We start from the raw sequence: 19,360 nt of genomic DNA, 5'->3' as shown, positions 1-19,360 counted from the left end.
CGGCAAATGTGTGTACGCGTGACAGGAGAGCGCGTCGCCGCACTGCGCCGCCCATGAGGAATCAATGGAAGGCTGACCAGCGGCAGCCTTGGCATTGATTCCCCGCGGAAAACCGAGGCGATGAGGACGACGATGCGTGAGGTCGCTGACTCGGCGGGCCCGCCATTCTTTCGTGCCAAAAATGATTCCCCCTGCACCATCGGGCGCCCCCAGCGCGCCGGGTTCGGCCTGGGTCCGCCGGCGAAAAATGGGCTCCTGTGGGCGCGACTGAGCCGTTTTTTTAGAGCCAACGCTAAAAAATGACCTGGGGGGTTGTTGGAGGCGCGGCTGGAGATGCTCTTATCTTTCTATCCCCGATACCAGATCCCTCTTCCTTTAAAGTGGGTTTAAAGGAGCCAAATGATTGAGAAAGTGCATTTATTATTATTGTAACCCTCTCATCCAAACCGGTTCAGATTGGCTGACGTTGTGAAGCCAAGTCTCTCGCTGACTTAGGCACAACATCCACCATGCAATCTGCATCCTACAGCTGCTGTACCACTCAATTTTCTCAGTGCAAAAGAGGTAGCCCAATGCAGAAATTGGCCCAAGTAAGCCCAGTTCATACACAGACGCAAATAGACAGAGAAAATACTAGTGCATCAGCCTGACAAATTTCTGCTTTACCACTGAATTTTCACACAATCTCACTGTATTTAGCACTAGATTTAGAACTCACTTTCAGTAACAAAAGACCAGCACCTAGCAGAATACTTTTATCATCAAGTTAACCGCTACAAATCAGTGCAAAAATCGTAGAAATTTTTCAGTTTAATAACAATCAAATCGAGAATTCTAAGAACGGAGACAGAGGAAAAAACATGAACCATACAAACCTTTAATCCGTGGCAGGGAGAATCGGGGAAGGATAAACAACTAGCCGATGCAAGCGAGAAGATCGGCGAGGCGTGGAAAATCGCCAGTCGCCAAGTAGACCCACGGCGCCCTCGTCTCGCTGCTCCCGCCAAATCCAACCCTCCTCCCCGCCAAAACCAGAGTAAATATCCCCTGCCTCCACAACGTGGGCCTCTTGGGCTGTATTTGGGCTACCTCCTTTGCACTGAGAAAATTCAGTAGTGCAGCAGCCGTGGGATGCAGATTGCATGGTGGATGTTGTGCCTAAGTCAGCGAGAGACTTGGCTTCACAACGTCTGCCAATCTGAACCGCATTCAAACACCTCTTTGGCTAGAGCTAGTTTAAGATTAGTCTTGAGCTAGAAAATAACTCTAACCTCTATCTAGGTAGAGTATCCAAACAAAACCAATGGCTCGTTGTAGTCGTTCAAGTAGTGTGATGAAAAATGATTACGGATTTCGTTCAAGATCTGCCACCCAGATGCAGCGCGCACAGTATTGGTATTGAAACAGCCGGGTTCAAGACAAGTACGCAGTATTGACAAGTATCTTGTGCTTCTGTGCAACCGATTCTCTACCTCATTTATTATCATCGTTATTTTCCACATTTAGTTTAATTAACTAATTGGCCTCAGATGCTAATTCCAACCATCTTTCCTCGTTATTTCTTAAGAAATTCTGAGGTGTATGTATGAGCTATGCTGAAGCTGACAGCTTCAAAGAAAACAAGTATTTCGCAGTACAAGTACAAGGCTTGATTGAACTTTTGCAAATTTCTATGAGGCCCTAGTGCAGATCTAGTATACTACCTGGCTTATTAGCCCCTTTCGTATTCTGTTCCAAATTTTAACCTTAAATTTAACTAACAAAATACTAATGCATGTCATAAAAGTAATATAATTAGAAAATATGTTTAAATACGAATTCGACGATATAATTTTTATGACATGTATTAATATTTCATTAGTTAAATATCTAGTTAAAATTTGCCATAAAATACAAAGGGGACTTATCAACCAGGACGAAGATAGTGCTGGCCTTGTCATAAAGGATTTCATTAAATGTTTAAAATTTTGCTAGAAGACGCCAATAACTCATTAAAGCATCTCCAACAGCCGCCCAATGCGTGGCGCTGAAAAAATGAGTTTACAGCGCGCAAGTAGTTTTTTAGGGCGCTAGAAGACGTTTGCTCCAACAAGCGCTGTAAAATATGCAGCGCGCGCGAATCCAGCGATCCCAATCAAGCGGTCCCATCTGCAGCAGCACAAAGTTTGCAGCGCGCGCGACTGGGCGCACTAAATATGCTCCGCGCGATGCCGTTTTGATGCGCGCGCTGCATTAGTTATAGCGCGCGCGCTTTTTGCGCAGCTGCTGGAGACCTCAAATTCAAATAGGGTCCGCGCACGCTAAAAGCAGTTTTTATACCGTGCGTCGCTTATATAGCGCCTCTGTTGGAGATGCTCTTAGCTGATCAGTTGAATTCTTGATGGCTTCCAAGCCCCACCTCACGTACGTAGGCACGACTTTCAGATCACTTGGTTGATCAATAATTGGTGACAGATGCATGCACAGTATAGTTTATGATCAGCTAATTAGGTCAACTAGCTGGAGGATTTGTTAATGGACGTGTAGTGTCTTAAGGCGAATTGCTCCCTAATGAGGTTACACAGGCGCGGATCTGCAAGTCCCTGTCATTGATGGCTGGCAGGTAATGGTATTCTTGAACTTGCCCTCTGAATACCTTATGCTTTTGGTTTATCACATTCTACTCCTACTTTTACGCTGGTTGGTAATTCTAGCCCTAGCGTATAATTTCGGATTAGTTGACACTTGACAGCGAGGGACGCACACAGCGGATCCACGGCCCACATGCGGCAAGTGGATTGGATCGTGTGTACCTGTGCAACAGTGCAAGATGGACGGTCTAGTACGGGTTTCACCCTAGAGGAATCGGAATCTGAATCTGAAGATAGATCACGCGAGAGGGCTTTTGCCCTAACCAAACACGCCGCATCGCATCAGGCATTATCTATTCTATTCTGATCCATATTGGCAAGCATCAGCGCGCCTGATCTGGTCGCCCGCCGCCCAATACGCCGGGATTGATGCCATTCGATGTCAAACGCAGCAGCTCGCCACATCTATCTCATATCTTCTCTTAAGTTGTTGTTTTTTTCGGAATTCTCTCAAGTTGTTAAACACATGTTTATCTCTTTCCTTCATATGCGCATCTTTAGGGTAGTTTGCTCACGGCATCTCCAATGCTACGCCACAAATTTGCTCACGCATCCGTTCGTGGACACGGATACACGAGACGGCCATCCAGCGCTGTTCGCATACATTTCGAGCCGAGTTTCAATTAAGCAAAACAAAATTCATGCAAACACGATAGATTTCTTCAGAGTTTGGATAGAAAATGGTAGTACAAATAATTCATACATAGCATGCAAATAAGTCTAGTACAACAATAGTTTAAATTCAACGAGATTAATCGGATGTTCAACAAATTTGTCATTGACGAGTCATGTCGTTCCACACGCACTGCCCCTTTAGCTTTATCCAACAGTGTATGTGCGTAAATGACCGTCCATCTATCCTGTGATACATCACAGTAGTGCGTGCGGGCTACACGATGTGTAGACCAACATTGGTTGATTAATCAACAAGTTAAGCGAGAAGAAGCAAAATTTACGATCTCCTCGGCTGCCGCACGCAATGGCCGCCTTGCCTCCAACATATCAACCGGACCACAAAACTTGGAGACGATGGTCTGGATGGCGTACCATTGCTACGACAATGATCTCACATTGCGTTGTCGGATGATGTACATGTCAGGACGCAGTGTGCTTTCACGCGCATTGCCAGAAGAGCCCCCATCTGCTCCTGCCTACAAAATCCACGGATATGTCCAACCACGCATGGCACAACAACCTATCCTCCATGGTCGAGTACCGCGTCATCCTTTTGTACAATAGAAAATGACATGGAGTTTGAAAATAAATTCAGTAACATTTGATCGAATACCTGTTTGGCATGGTGTCCGCTATGAGAAGGCCGACAAGGGAGCGAAGTGTACCTGCTTAAGGACGGGTCCTCGGTGGACAACAACGTCGTCGTAAAAGGCGAGCAGGCGCTTTGGTGCTGGTTGCGTAGGTCCAACAATGCATGTGTACCCGCCAGAGAGGTACAACGGCAGATGCTACTTGTAAACTGTGTTGGGATTCCCCGAAGAGGAAGGGAGATGCGGTACCGTAGAGATAAGTATTTCCCTCAGTGAGAACCAAGGTTATCGAACCAATAGGAGAACCAACCAAATTCCCCTAAGCAGCACTGCTATTTTTAAGCATGCATTGGTTTTTTTCTTGAAGAGAAAAGGGTGATGCAGCAAAGTAGAGATAAATATTTCCCTCGGTTAAGAACCAAGGTATCAATCCAGTAGGAGGAACACACAAGTCTCCAATGATAGCAAACAAACAAACAAACAAATACTTGCACCCAACGCGACCAAGGGGTTGTCAATCCCTTCACGGTTACTTGCAAGGATAAGATCTGACAGAGATAGGTATAAAAGATAAATAAAAGTGCAAAAGTAAATAAATTGCAGCAAGGTATTTTTGGGTTTTTGGTTTTATAGATCTGAAAATAATATGATAAAAATAGACCCGGGGCCATAGGTTTCACTAGAGGCTTCTAACTTGAAGAAAGCATACGGTGGGTAAACAAATTACTATTGAGAAATTGATAGAAAAGCGCATAATTATGACGATATCTAAGGAAATGATCATGAATATAAGCATCACGTCCGTGACAAGTAGACCGAAACAATTCTACATCTACTACTATTACTCCACACATCGACCGATATCCAGCATGCATCTAGTGTATCGAGTTAATAAGACGGAGGATAGATCCAAACAAAATGGTAAAAAACCCCATATTTTTATCCTTAATGGCAACAATACAATATGTGTCTCGCTGCCCCTTCTATCACTGGGTGAGGACACCGCAAGATTGAATCCAAAATAAAGCACCTCTCCCATTGTAAGAAATATCAATCTAATTGGCCAAACCAAATCAACAGATCGGAGAGAAATACAAATCTATCTTAATCATGCATAAAAAAGTTCAGAGAAGACTCAAATAATATTCATAGATAATCAGATCATAAATCCACAATTCATCGGATCTCAACAAACGCACCACAAAAGAAGATTACACCGAGTAGATCTCCAAGAACATCAAGGAGAACATTGTATTGAAGATCGAAGAGAGAGAAGAAGTCATCTAGCTACTAGATATGGACCCTTAGGTCTGTGGTAAACTACGCACACATCATCGGAAAGGCAGCAAGGTTGGTGTAGAGGCCCTCTGTGATCGAATCCCCCTCTGGCAGAGTGCCAGAAAAGGCCCCAAGATGGGATCTCACAAGAACAGAAGCTTGCGGCGGCAGAAAAGTATTTTTGGTGTGCCCTCTGACATACGGGGAATATTTGGTTATTTATAGAGTTGGAATTAGGGTTAGGGGAGTCCCGAGGGGCCCACAAGCCTGGGGGCGCGCCCTCCCCCTAGGGGCGCGCCTCTAGGGCTAGTGGCCCTCTCGTGGCTCCTCTGGCCTCCTCTCGAAGCTTCGTTGTTATCTTCTGGTCCAAGAAAAATCCTCAAAAAGTTTCATTTCGTTTGGTATTAATTTTCTGTAAAAGACAAAAACAAGGAAAAATAGCAACTGGCACTGGGCACTAGGTTAATATGTTAGTCCCAAAAATGATATCAAATAGCATATTAATGCATAAAAACATCGAAGATGGATAATATAATAGCATGGAACAATAAAAAAATTATAGATACGTTGGAGACGTTCAAGCATCCCTAAGCTTAATTTCTGCTCGTCCTCGAGTAGATAAATGATAAAAACAGAATTTTTGATGTGGAATGCTACCTAACATGTTTATCATGTAATCATTCTTATTGTGGTATAGATATTCAGATCCATAAGATTCAAAACAAAAGTTTAATATTGACATAAAAACAAAAATACTTCAAGCATACTAATAAAGCAATCATGTCTTCTCAAAATGTCATGACTAAAGAAAATTATCCCTACAAAATCATATACTATTTTCATGTTCTATCTTCATCGCACAAAGTATTTATCATGCACAACCCCGATGACAAGCCAAGCAATTATTTCATACTTTTAATGTTCTCAAACTTTTTCAACTCTCACGCAATATATGAGTGTGAGCCATGGATATAGCACTATAGGTGGAGTAGAATATGATGGTGGAGGTTGTGTGGAGAAGACAAAAAGGAGAAAGTCTCACATTGACGAGGCTAATAAATGGGCTATGGAGATGCCCATCAGTTGATGTCAATGCAAGGAGTAGGGATTGCCATGCAACGGATGCACTAGAGTTATAATCAAAAGAAAACTAAGTGGGTGTGCATCCAACTCGCTTTCTCACGAAGACCTAGGGCAATTTGAGGAAGCCTATCATTGGAATATACAACCCAAGTTCTATAATGAAAAATTCCCACTAGTAATATATGAAAGTGAAAAAATAGGAGACTCTCTATATGAAGAAACATGGTGCTACCTTGACGCACAAGTGTGGAAAAGGATAGTAACATTGTCCTTTCTCTCTTTTTCTCTCATTTTTTTTTATTTTGGGCTCTTTGGCCTCTTTTTATTTTAAGTCTATAGTCTCATCCCGACTTGTGGGGGAACCATAGCCTCCATCATCCTTTCCTCACATGGGACAATGCTCTAATATTGATGACCATCACACTTTTATTTACTTACAACTCAAGAATTACAACCCATACTAGAACAAAGATATGATTCTATATGAATGCCTCATGCATATGAAAGCAATATGACAATGATGGTATGTGTCATAAAAAACGGAACGGTGGAAGTTGCATGGAAATATATCTCAGAATGACTATAGAAATGCCATAATAGGTAGGTATGGTGGTTGTTTTGAGGAAGATATAAGGTGGCTTATGTGTGAAAGAACGTATGATATCACGAGATTTGGATGCACTGCGAAGTTTGCACCAACTCTCAAGGTGAGAAAGGGCAATGCATGGTACCGAAGAGGCTAGCAATGATACCGAAGAGGCTAGTAATGATGGAAGGGTACCGTGCATGGTACCGAAGAGGCTAGCAATGATGGAAGGGAATCACAAATCTTAACACAAATATTCTTACTAATCCACAATTACCAACTAGCATGACTCTAATATCACCATATTTATATCTCAAAACAATTATAAGGAATCAAACTTCTCATATATTCAATGATCTTCATGAAAGTTTTTATTATATCCCTCTTGAGTACCCATCATATTAGGACCAAATTCATAACCTAAGAAAATTGCCATACTATTTATAAGACTCTCAAAATAATATAAGTGAATCATGAGAGTTCATCAATTTCTTTAAAATAAAACCACCACCGTGCTCTAAAAAGATATAAGTGAAGCACTAGAGCAACTACCTAGCTCAAAAGATATAAGTGAAGCACATAAAGTATTCTAATAAATTCACGATTAATGTGTGTTCCTCTCAAAAGGTGTGTACAACAAGGATGATTGTGGCAAACTAAAAAGCAAAGACTCATATAATACAAGACGCTCCAAGCAGAACACATATCATGTGGTGAATACAAATATAGCCTCAAGTAATTTTACTGATGGATTGAAGACAAAAGAGGGGATGCCATCGGGGCATACCCAAGCTTAGATGCTTGGTTATCCTTGAATATTACCTTGGGGTGCCTTGAGCATCCCCAATCCTAGGCTCTTTTCACTCCTTATACCGTATTCCATCAAAATTTCACTCAAAACTTGAAAACTTCACAACACAAAACTCAACAGAAAACTCGTGACATCTGTTAGTGAAACGAAACAAATAACCACTTTTAGGTACAGTTGTAAACTCATTCCAATTTTATATCGGTGTTGTATCTACTGTATTCTAACTTCTCCATGGTTCATACCCCCGATACTACCCATAGATTCATCAAAATAAGCAGACAACACAATGAAAACAGAATCTGTCAAAAACAGAATAGTCTGTAGTAATCTGGACTTTAGCCAAACTTCTGTAACTCCAAAAATTCTAAAAAATTAGACAACAGAGGCAATTTGTATATCAATCTTGTGTAAAAAATCAGAGTTTTATCATGCTCCAGTGAATTTTAACAATTAGATAACACCCCGCGCGTTGCTGCGGAATGTATGCATCCATAAAATTTATGAATTATTGGAAGCTAATTAGGAACTAATAGGAAAGATTGTCACACTGAAGCACATATCCTATGTTCGTTACAAATACACTAATCGATTATAGAATGGTAGAAGATACAATGCATTCACTGATGTATCATATACATGCATACAACACACTAATTGATTAACTTTACTACCGGATTGAACACAATACTTCTGTAAAATCTTGTGTGTGAACACAGGTTCGGCAAAAATACAAAAAATACAAGTCTCTACTCTCCCAAGGTGATAATTGCCAAGGAGAAATTCAACACAGATACAGAGAACAACTATATGTGACATTCATGAACGAATTCGTGCACAAACAGATCAGAAAAATAGATTATTCAGGCCAATCGAATATACCAAAATTACTTTTATCAATTCAGCGATACATATAGACCGAGGTATAACAAACCTGAAGGTGAAGAGTTGTTGATCGGTCATTCAAAAAACCATTTATTTACTTCTTTGATCTTCTCCCTCTAGATTTCAAAAAGGATCAAAGTGATTACGCTATAGATAGGAACAATATATGAAGGATTTGCTATGGTACAGAGAACTAATGAGAGTTCCTAATCACAACTAAAGGTTATCACTCTGCCGATAACTAATTCTAAAATTTGGCAACGTAATTAATTACTAATTTCTGGTACAATTTGTAGTGTAGTTTGTAAGAAGCTGAATATGTGATTAACCATGTAGCATGTGAGGTCGTCTCATAAGGAAATTTTCAAAGAAATAACATATGGGTTTGCAACTTCCATATGTGAGCTGCATACGACGGATTTGTCCATAACATCAGGCCTCTGTATATCAAGAGAAAGGAATGTGGACAAAAAAATGATTTAGTAATATGAACAAAAATGCATTTTTCTATTTTGCTGTTATCAAAAGATATAATATGCATTATCTATTACCCTCCTAATAACATATAAGGTGTATAATTTAATTAAATATATGTGTGCGTACCAATTTGACAGAATCCGTATATTAAAACTCACATGAATCTGAGAAGGGGAAGCGAAGAACTAGACATCTGACCTAAAAGGACCATCTGTACGCGTACCTTTGTTTGGAGGCCACTTGCACAACAAAAATCAGTTGCGTAGATTGAGTGGATGGGAACATTGCCTGCATCATTGCATGCGTTGTGGGCGTCCGGCACCGATGCATGCATAGGCCAAGCAAGCATGAAGGTTAATCACCTGCGTTGTAGCCAAGAGAAGCTGCAGAGGCTGCGACATGTAGCGAACCCCGTTCTCCTTCTGATACAATCCTCAATTCCTCACCCGCCTTTACCATGGACGCCCTCTCACATCTGCCAGATGGCGTGCTCGTGGAGATCCTCGTTCGCCTGCCGGCCTGATACCTCGCCGCGTGGTGTGCAGGAGCTGGCGTGCTCCGCCATACCCCACCGGAACATCAACTACACCGGCTCACAAAGAAATAAAGGTAGGTGTCACCATCTAAAGAAACAACAACAACGGCAAAATAAAAAGATCATACACTTCAATTTTACAGTGGAGGACCGGAAGAGGAGACGACCCATGAAGGGCCTCTTGATTTCCATGCGGCAGGGCCATGCCATGAAACCAACCTTTCTTTATATACTGTAGATCGTAGTGGAGAGGTAAGGGACCAGCTTTATGTAGTAGCGTCTGTTCGGCTGCCTAGATCGTAACTGATCGAAGGAAGCGCCTCGTGCAGCGGAACGGATATGGGACGGGAAGGACGAAGCAACTCAAGCAAGCCACTGGATGGTGGGGAACGGAATAGGAAGGGAATCACAGGGGTTGCCTTGAATTTGGTGGCTATCCATAATGCACGACTTGATTTTTATTTTGACTTCTGACTGTTCGCTTGGTTCACCAGGAAAAGCTAGGCACGACTACTAAATAGAAATTGATTCACACGATTTTACTGTAAAACAAATAGAAAAATGATGACGTGGTAGGGCCGCTGAGGTGGATAGGTTGCATCTCAAGAGAAATATGATAGTGGGGATGAACTATTTAGGTATTATAGATTCTGCTACTGCACGCAAAAGTTTCTGTTTTTTAGCAAAATCAAATCAACTATCACCCAAATCATCCCAAAGGCCTTACTTGTTACAAACACTAACTGAAACACTAAAACACAATTATTACATAGGTAATATTGTATATTTATTCAAGAACAGAAGAAAAAAGAAAAAACACAAAATAAAATTGGGCTGCCTCCCAACAAACGCTATTGTTTAACGCCCCTAGCTAGGCATAATGCATAGATCTAGGTATTGTCATCTTTGGTATTTAATCCATAAGTAGCCCTCATAATAGATTCATATGGTAACTTAATTTTCTTTCTTGGAAAGTGTTTCATGCCCTTACTTAACGGAAATTGAAATCTAATGTTTGCTTCTTTCATATAAATAATTGCCCCAATCGTTCTAAGGAAACGTCTACCAAGAATAATAGGGCATGAAGGATTGCAATCTATATCAAGCACAATAAAATCTACGGGCACACAATTCCTATTGCAACAATAAGAACATCATTAATTCTTCCTATAGGTTTCTTAATAGTGGAATCCGCTAGATGCAAATTCAAAGAACAATCATCAAGTTTATAAAAACCTAGCACATCACATAAATTTTTGGAATAGTTGAAACGCTAGCACCCAAATCACACAAAGCATTGCACTCATAATCTTTAATCTTCATTTTAATAGTAGGTTCCCATTCATCATAAAGCTTTCTAGGGATTGAAACTTCCAACTCAAGTTTTTCTTCAAACGATTTCATCATCGCATCAACAATATGTTTAGTAAAAGCCTTGTTTTGATTATAAGCATGAGGTGAATTAAGCATGGATTGCAACAAGGAAATACAATCAATCAAAGAACAATTATCATAATTGAAGTCCTTGAAATCCAAAAGAGTGGGTTCATCACTACTTAAAGTTTTGACCTCGCCAATCCCACTTTTATTAATTTTTTCATTAAGATCTTCACCCTCCAAATTATTGGGACGCCTTCTAGCTAAAGTTGATCATCTCCAGTCCCTTCTTTATCAAGTTTTATATTATAAAACAAAGATTCAATAGGAGTGACACCAATCACTTTAAGATCTTCATTATTATTTTCGCAAAAACTAGAAAACATACTTTTCTAGTCATTCTCTCTTAGCACGCATCCTAGCGATTCTCTCCCTACTTTCATTAATAGAAATTTTAATAGTTGTCATAGACTAATTAATATCAAGATTGGGTGGCATAGATCTAATCTTAAAAGAATCAATTCATGAAAAATTCTATCAACGTTCCTAGCCAAATCATCAATCTTAAGCAATTTTTTTCTACCATAGCATTGAAAATCTTTTGAGAATTAATGAAATCTTTAATATTATTGTCAAGATCAGAGGGTATATTATTTTAATTTATATAGAATTTTTGTAGGAATTACCACAATTATTAGAAGAATTACTAGGAAACGGCCTAGGATTAAAATTGCCTCTATACGCGTTATTACCAAAATTGTACCTACCAACAAAATTCACATCCATAGATTCATTTTTATTCTCAATCAAAGTGGAAAAAGGCATATCATTAGGATCAATAGGAGCACTATTGCTAGCAAAAAAATTCATAAGTTCATCCAAATTTCACTCAAAGTATTAATTTGTTCAATAGCATGCACTTTTTTACTAGTAGAAGATTTTTCGATATACCATTGAGAGTAATTTGCCATAATATTATCTATGAGTTTAGTAGCTTATCCTAATGTGATTTCCATAAAAGTACCCCCCCCCCCACGGCGGAATCTAAAATATTTCTAGATGCAAAATTCAATCTGGCATAAAAATTGTATGATCATCCATGAACTTAAACCATGAGTAGAGCAATTTCTTATCATCAATTTCATCCTCTCCCAAGATCGTGCAACATGTTCACGATCTAGTTGCTTAAAATTCATTATGTCATTCCTAGTGGAGATGATCTTAGTGGGAGGAAAATTCTTGGAAATAAAAGCATCTTTACACATATTCCATGAATCAATACTATTTTAGGCAAAGATGAAAACCAAGTTTTAGCATGATCTCATAGTGAGAACGGAAATAAATTCAATTTAACAATATCATTATCCACATATTTTTTCTTTTGCATATCACACAACTCAACGAAAGTATTTAGATGGGATGCAACATTTTCATTAGGATTACCAGAAAATTGTTCTTTCATAACAAAATTCAATAAAGCGGCATTAATTTCATAAGATTCTGCACTAGTGGTGGGAGCAATTGGAGTACTAATAAAAGCATTATTATTAGTGTTGGGGAAATCACACAACTTGGTATTTTCTTGAGACATCGTGACAAAGCAAGCAATCTAGCACACAAGCAAACGAAAAGATGAATGAAGAGAAGGCAAAATAAAAAGGCAAATATTTTTGTGTTTTTCTGAAAATGTTTTAGAAGTGGGGGAGAGGAAAACGAGAGGAAAATGGCGAATAATGTAATGCAAGAGATGAGAGTTTATGATAGGTACTTGGTAGGCTTGATGTAGAACCTCCCAAGCAACGGCGCAGAAATTCTTCCTGCTACTTCCTGAGCTTGCGTTGGTTTTTCCCTTGAAGAGGAAAGGGTGATGCAGCAAAGTAGAGATAAGTATTTCCCTCAGTTAAGAACCAAGGTATCAATCTAGTAGGAGGAACACACAAGTCTCCAATGATAGCACCTGCACAGACAAACAAATACTTGCAGCCAACTCGATAAAGGGGTTGTCAATCCCTTCATAGTTGCTTGCAAGGATGAGATCTGATAGAGATATGTATAAAAGATAAATAAAAGTGAAAAAGTAAATAAATTGCAGCAAGATATTTTGGGTTTTTGGTTTTATAGATATGAAAATAATATGATAAAAATAGACCCGGGGCCATAGGTTTCACTAGAGGCTTCTCCCTTGAAGAAAGCATACGGTGGGTAAACAAATTACTATTGAGCAACTGATAGAAAAGCGCATAGTTATGGTGATAACTAAGGCAATGATCATGAATATAGGCATCATGTACGTGAAGAGGAAAGCCACCAGCATGGAAGGATTGAGTCTATGAAGGTGATGTCTACTACACAACCTTCTTCTTGTAGACGTTGTTGGGCCTCCAAGTGCAGAGGTTTGTAGGACAGTACTCCCTCCGTTCCTTGATATAAGGTGTATAGATTTTTGAGAAAAAAATCCGAAATATAAGGTGCGTTGAGTTGGACCACTCGTTTGAATATATTTTTTAGGAATTTGATTACATTTCCTTATATCAGGCAAGCTCCTCTATTTACTCATGTCAATTAGTCAGGTGTAATCTCACCCAAAACTTGTGAAATTTTCCCTCCACGTGCGTTCTTTAATTTTCGTGCCAAAAACTATACACCCTATATCTAGGAATGGAGGGAGTAGCAAATTTCCCTCATGTGGATGACCTAAGGTTTATCAATCCGTGGGAGGCGTAGGATGAAGATTGTCTCTCTCAAACAACCCTGCAACCAAATAACAAATAGTCTCTTGTGTCCCCAACACACCCAATACAATGGCAAATTGTATAGGTGCACTAGTTCAGCGAAGAGATAGTGATACAAGTGCAATATGGATGGTAGATATAGGTTTTTGTAATCTGAAAATATAAAAGCAGCAAGGTAACTAATGATAAAAGTGAGCGTAAACGGTATTGCAATGGTAGGAAACAAGGCCTAAGGTTCATACTTTCACTAGTGCAAGTTCTCTCAACAATAATAACATAATTGGATCATATAACTATCCCTCAACATGCAACAAAGAGTCACTCCAAAACCACTAATAGCGGAGAACGAACGAAGAGATTATGGTAGGGTACGAAACCACCTCAAAGTTATCCTTTCTGTTCTATCTATTCAAGAGTCTGTAGTAAAATAACATGAAGCTATTCTTTCCGTTCAATCTATCATAGAGTTCATACTAGAATAACACCTTAAGACACAAATCAACCAAAACCCTAATGTCACCTAGATACTCCATTGTCACCTCAAGTATCCATGGGCATGATTATTCGATATGCATCACACAATCTCAGATTCATCTATTCAACCAACACAAAGTACTTCAAAGAGTGCCCCAAAGTTTCTACCGGAGAGTCAAGACGAAAACGTGTGCCAACCCTTATGCATAGGTTCATGGGCGGAACCTGCAAGTTGATCACCAAAACATACATCAAGTGGATCACGTGATATCACATTGTCACCACAGATAAGCACGACAAGACATACATCAAGTGTTCTCAAATCCTTAAAGACTCAATCCGACAAGATAACTTCAAAGGGAAAACTCAATTCATCACAAGAGAGTAGAGGGGGAGAAAAATCATAAGATCCAACTATAATAGCAAAGCTCGCGATACATCAAGATCGTGCCATCGAGAGAACAGGAGAGAGAGATCAAACACATAGCTACTGGTACATACCCTCAGCCCCGAGGGTGAACTACTCCCTTCTCGTCATGGAGAGCGCCGGGATGATGAAGATGGCCACCGGTGAGGGATTCCCCCTCCGGTAGGGTGCCGGAACGGGCTCCTGAGAGGTTTTTGGTGGCTACAGAGGCTTGCGGGAGCGGAACTCACGATCTATCCTCTTCTTCGATGTTTTTAGGGTATATGGGAATATATAGGCGAAAGAAGTTGGTTGGGGGAGCCTCGAGGGGCCCACGAGGGTGGAGGGCGCGCCCAGGGGGTGGGCGCGCCCCCCTATCTCGTGGCCTCCTTGACGCTTCCCTGGCTTGCACTCCAAGTTCCCGGGATTGCTTCTGTTCCAAAAATAACTTTTCCGAACGTTTCATTCCATTTGGACTCCGTTTGATATTCCTTATCTTTGAAACACTGAAATAGGCAAGAAAACAGCAATATGGGCTGAGCCTCTGGTTAGTAGGTTAGTCCCAAAAATGATATAAAAGTGTAAAGTGAAGCCCATAAACATCCAAAACGGGTAATATAATAGCATGGAACAATCAAAAATTATAGATATGTTGGAGACGTATCAAGCATCCCCAAGCTTAATTCCTTCTCGTCCTCGAGTAGGTAAATGATAAAAACAGTATTTTTGATGTGAAATGCTACCTAGCATAATTCTCAATGTAATTTTCTTTATTGTGGCATGAATGTTCATATCCAAATGATTCAAAATAAAAGTTCATATTGGCATAAGAAATAGTAATACTTCAAGAATACTAATCAAAGTAATCATGTCTTCTCAAAATAACATGGACAAAGAAAGTTATCCCTACAAAATCATATAGTCTGGCTGTTGCTCTATCTTCATCACACAAAGTATTTAATCATGCACAACCCCAATGACAAGCCAAGCAATTGTTTCATACTTTAGTAATATCAAACCTTTTCAACTTTCATGCAATACATGAGCGTGAGCCATGGACATAGCACTATATGTGGAATAGAATGGTGGTTGTGGAGAAGACAAAAAAAGAGAAGATAGTCTCACATCAAGTAGGAGTATCAACGGGCTATGGAGATGCCCATTAATAGATATCAATGTGAGTGAGTAGGGATTGCCATGCAACGGATGCACTAGAGCTATAAATGTATGAAAGCTCAACAAAGGAAACTAAGTGGGTATGCATCCAACTTGCTTGCTCACGAAGACCTAGGGAATTTTGAGGAAGCCCATCATTGGAATATACAAGCCAAGTTCTATAATGAAAAATTCCCACTAGTATATGAAAGTGACAACATAGGAGACTCTCTATCATGAAGATCATGGTGCTACTTTGAAGCACAAGTGTGGTAAAAAGGATAGTAGCATTGTCCCTTCTCTCTTTTTCTTTCATTTTTTTCTTTTTTTTCTTTTCTTTTTTTCTCTTTTTTTTCTTTTGGCCTTTCTTTTTTTTTAGTCCGAAGTCTCATCCCGACTTGTGGGGGAATCATAGTCTCCATCATCCTTTCCTCACTGGGACAATGCTCTAATAATGAAGATCATCACACTTTTATTGATTTACAACTCAAGAATTACAACTCAATACTTGGAACAAGATATGACTCTATATGAATGCCTCCGGCGGTGTACTGGGATATGCAATGAATCAAGAGCGACATGTATGAAAATTATGAAGGTGGCCTTGCCACAAATACGATGTCAACTACATGATCATGCAAAGAGCAATATGACAATGATGATGCGTGTCATATAAATGGAATGGTGGAATGTTGCATGGCAATATATCTCGGAATGGCTATGGAAATGCCATAATAGGTAGGTATGGTGGCTGTTTTGAGGAAGGTATATGATAGGTGTATGGTACCGGCGAAAGTTGTGCGGTACAAGAGAGGCTAGCAATGGTGGAAGGGTGAGAGTGCGTATAATCCATGGACTCAACATTAGTCATAAAGAACTCATGTACTTATTGCAAAAAATCTACAAGTCATCAAAAACAAAGTACTACGCGCATGCTCCTAGGGGGATAGATTGGTAGGAAAAGACCATCGCTCGTCCCCGACCGCCACTCATAAGGAAGACAATCAATAAATAAAATTGTGCTCCAACTTCATCACAAAGCGGTTCACCATACGTGCATGCTACGGGAATCACAAACTTCAACACAAGTATTCTTTAAATTCATAATCACCCAACTAGCATGACTCTAATATTACCACCTCTAATATCTCAAGACAATTATCAAGTATCAAATTGATCATAGCATCCAATTCACTTTCTATGATAGTTTTTATTATACCCAACTTGGATGGCCATCATTCTAGGACCAATTTTATAACCATAGAAAATACCATGTTGTTCTAAAGGACTCTCAAAATAATATAAGTGAAGCATGAGAGACTAACAATTTCTTCAAAATTAAGCCACCGCCGTGCTCTAAAAGATATAAGTGAAGCACTAGAGCAAACGACAAACTACTCTGAAAGATATAAGTGAAGATCAATGAGTAGTCAAATAATTGTGCAACTATGTAAAGACTCTCTAACATTTGAGAATTTCAGATCTTGGTGTTTTATTCAAACAGCAAGCAAAACAAAACAAAATAAAATGACGCTCCAAGCAAAACACATATCATGTGGTGAATAAAAATATAGCTCCAAGTAAAGTTACCGATGAACGAAGACGGAAGAGGGGATGCCTTCCGGGGCATCCCCAAGCTTAGGATCTTGGTTGTCCTTGAATATTGCCTTGGGGTGCCTTGGGCATCCCCAAGCTTAGGCTCTTACCACTCCTTATTCCATAGTCCATTGAATCTTTACTCAAAACTTGAAAACTTCACAACACAAAACTCAACAGAAAACTCGTAAGCTCCGTTAGTATAAGAAAATAAAACCACCACTTAGTTACTGTTGTGAACACATTGTAAATTCATATTGATGTAATATCTACTGTACTCCAACTTATCTATGGTTCATACCCTCCGATACTACTCATAGATTCATCAAAATAACCAAACAACACAGAAAACAGAATCTGTCAAAAACAGAACAGTCTGTAGTAATATGTATCAAAAGTATACTTCTGGAACTCCAAATATCCTACAAAATTAGGAAGTCCTAAGAAATTTGTGTACCAATCCAGATCAAAACGAATCAGATCATAAGCACGTTTCTGTGAATTAACAAAACTAATTGACTGGGTGAAAAAATTTCTGATTTTCAGCAGGATCAACACAACTATCACCGTAAGCTATCCTAAAGGTCTTACTTGGCACTTTATTAAAACAAAAGCTATAAAACATGATTACTACAGTAGCATAATCATGTGGACACACAAAAGTAGTACGGATAAATATTGGGTTGTCTCCCAACAAGCGCTTTTCTTTAACGCCTTTCTAGCTAGGCATGATGATGACAATGATGCTCACACAAAAGATAAGAATTGAAACATAATGGGAGCATCATGAAGCATATGACTAGCACATTTAAGTCTAACCCACTTCCTATGCATAGGGATTTTGTGAGCAAACAACTTATGGGAACAATAATCAACAGGCATAGGAAGGTAAAACAAGCATAGCTTCAAGATTTTCAACACATAGAGAGGAAACTTGATATAATTGCAATTCCTACAAGCATATGTTCCTACCTCATAATAGTTTTTAGTAGAATCATGAATGAATTCAACAATATAACCATCACATAAAGCATTCTTTTCATGATCTACAAGAATAGAAAATTTACTACTCTCCAAATAAGCAAATTTCTTCTCATGAATAGTAGTGGGAGCAAACTCAATTAAAATCATGATGACAAGTTTCATGGTTATCATTATTACTAATAGCATACAAGTCATCACAATAATCATCATAGATAGCAACTTTGTTCTCATAATCAATTGGAACCTCTTCCGAAATAGTGGATTCATCACTAAATAAAGTCATGACCTCTCCAAATCCACTTTCATAAATATAATCATCATAAATAGGAGGCATGCTTTCATCATAATAAATATTCTCATCAAAACTTGGGGGACTAAACATATCATCTTCAGCAAACATAGCTTCCCCAAGCTTGTGGCTTTGCATATCATTAGCATCTTGGATATTCAAGGAATTCATACTAACAACATTGCAATCATGCTCATCATACAAAGATCTAGTACCAAACATTCTAATGCATTCTTCTTCTAGCACTTGAGCACAATTTTCCTTTTCATCATACTCGCGAAAGATATTAAAAAGATGAAGCATAAGAGGCAAACTCAATTCCATTTTTAGGTAGTTTTCTTTATAAACTAAACTAGTGATAAAACAAGAAACAAAAAGATTCGGTTGCAAGATCTAAAGATATACCTTCAAGCACTCACCTCCCCGGCAACGGCGCCAGAAAAGAGCTTGATGTCTACTACACAACCTTCTTCTTGTAGACGTTGTCGGGCCTCCAAGTGCAGAGGTTTGTAGGACAGTAGCAAATTTCCCTCAAGTGGATGACCTAAGGTTTATCAATACGTGGGAGGCGTATGATGAAGATGGTCTCTCTCAAACAACCCTGCAACCAAATAACAAAGAGTCTCTTGTGTCCCCAACACACCCAATACAATGGCAAATTGTATAGGTGCACTAGTTCGGCGAAGAGATGGTGATACAAGTGCAATATGGATGGTAGATATAGGTTTTTGTAATCTGAAAATATAAAAACAGCAAGGTAACTAATGATAAAAGTGAGCGTAAACGGTATTGCAATGCTA

General features: G+C 39.3%; 1 long non-coding RNA gene across 1 annotated transcript in view; it reads right to left on the bottom strand.

Moving 5' to 3' along the window:
* The window catches only part of LOC119367824, a 3,332-nt gene extending 2,303 nt beyond the window's left edge, over positions 1-1,029 (bottom strand). The window contains exon 1 of the long non-coding RNA XR_005176445.1: positions 876-1,029. This is a non-coding gene — a long non-coding RNA (uncharacterized LOC119367824). The remainder of the gene's footprint in view (positions 1-875) is intronic.
* Between the last annotated feature and the right edge of the window lie 18,331 nt (positions 1,030-19,360).

The sequence above is a fragment of the Triticum dicoccoides genome, chromosome 2B, assembly GCF_002162155.2.
Source record: "Triticum dicoccoides isolate Atlit2015 ecotype Zavitan chromosome 2B, WEW_v2.0, whole genome shotgun sequence".
NCBI classification, from domain to species: domain Eukaryota; kingdom Viridiplantae; phylum Streptophyta; class Magnoliopsida; order Poales; family Poaceae; genus Triticum; species Triticum dicoccoides.
Note: the sequence above shows the minus strand (reverse complement) of the source record. Positions and strands in the feature narration are given on the sequence as shown.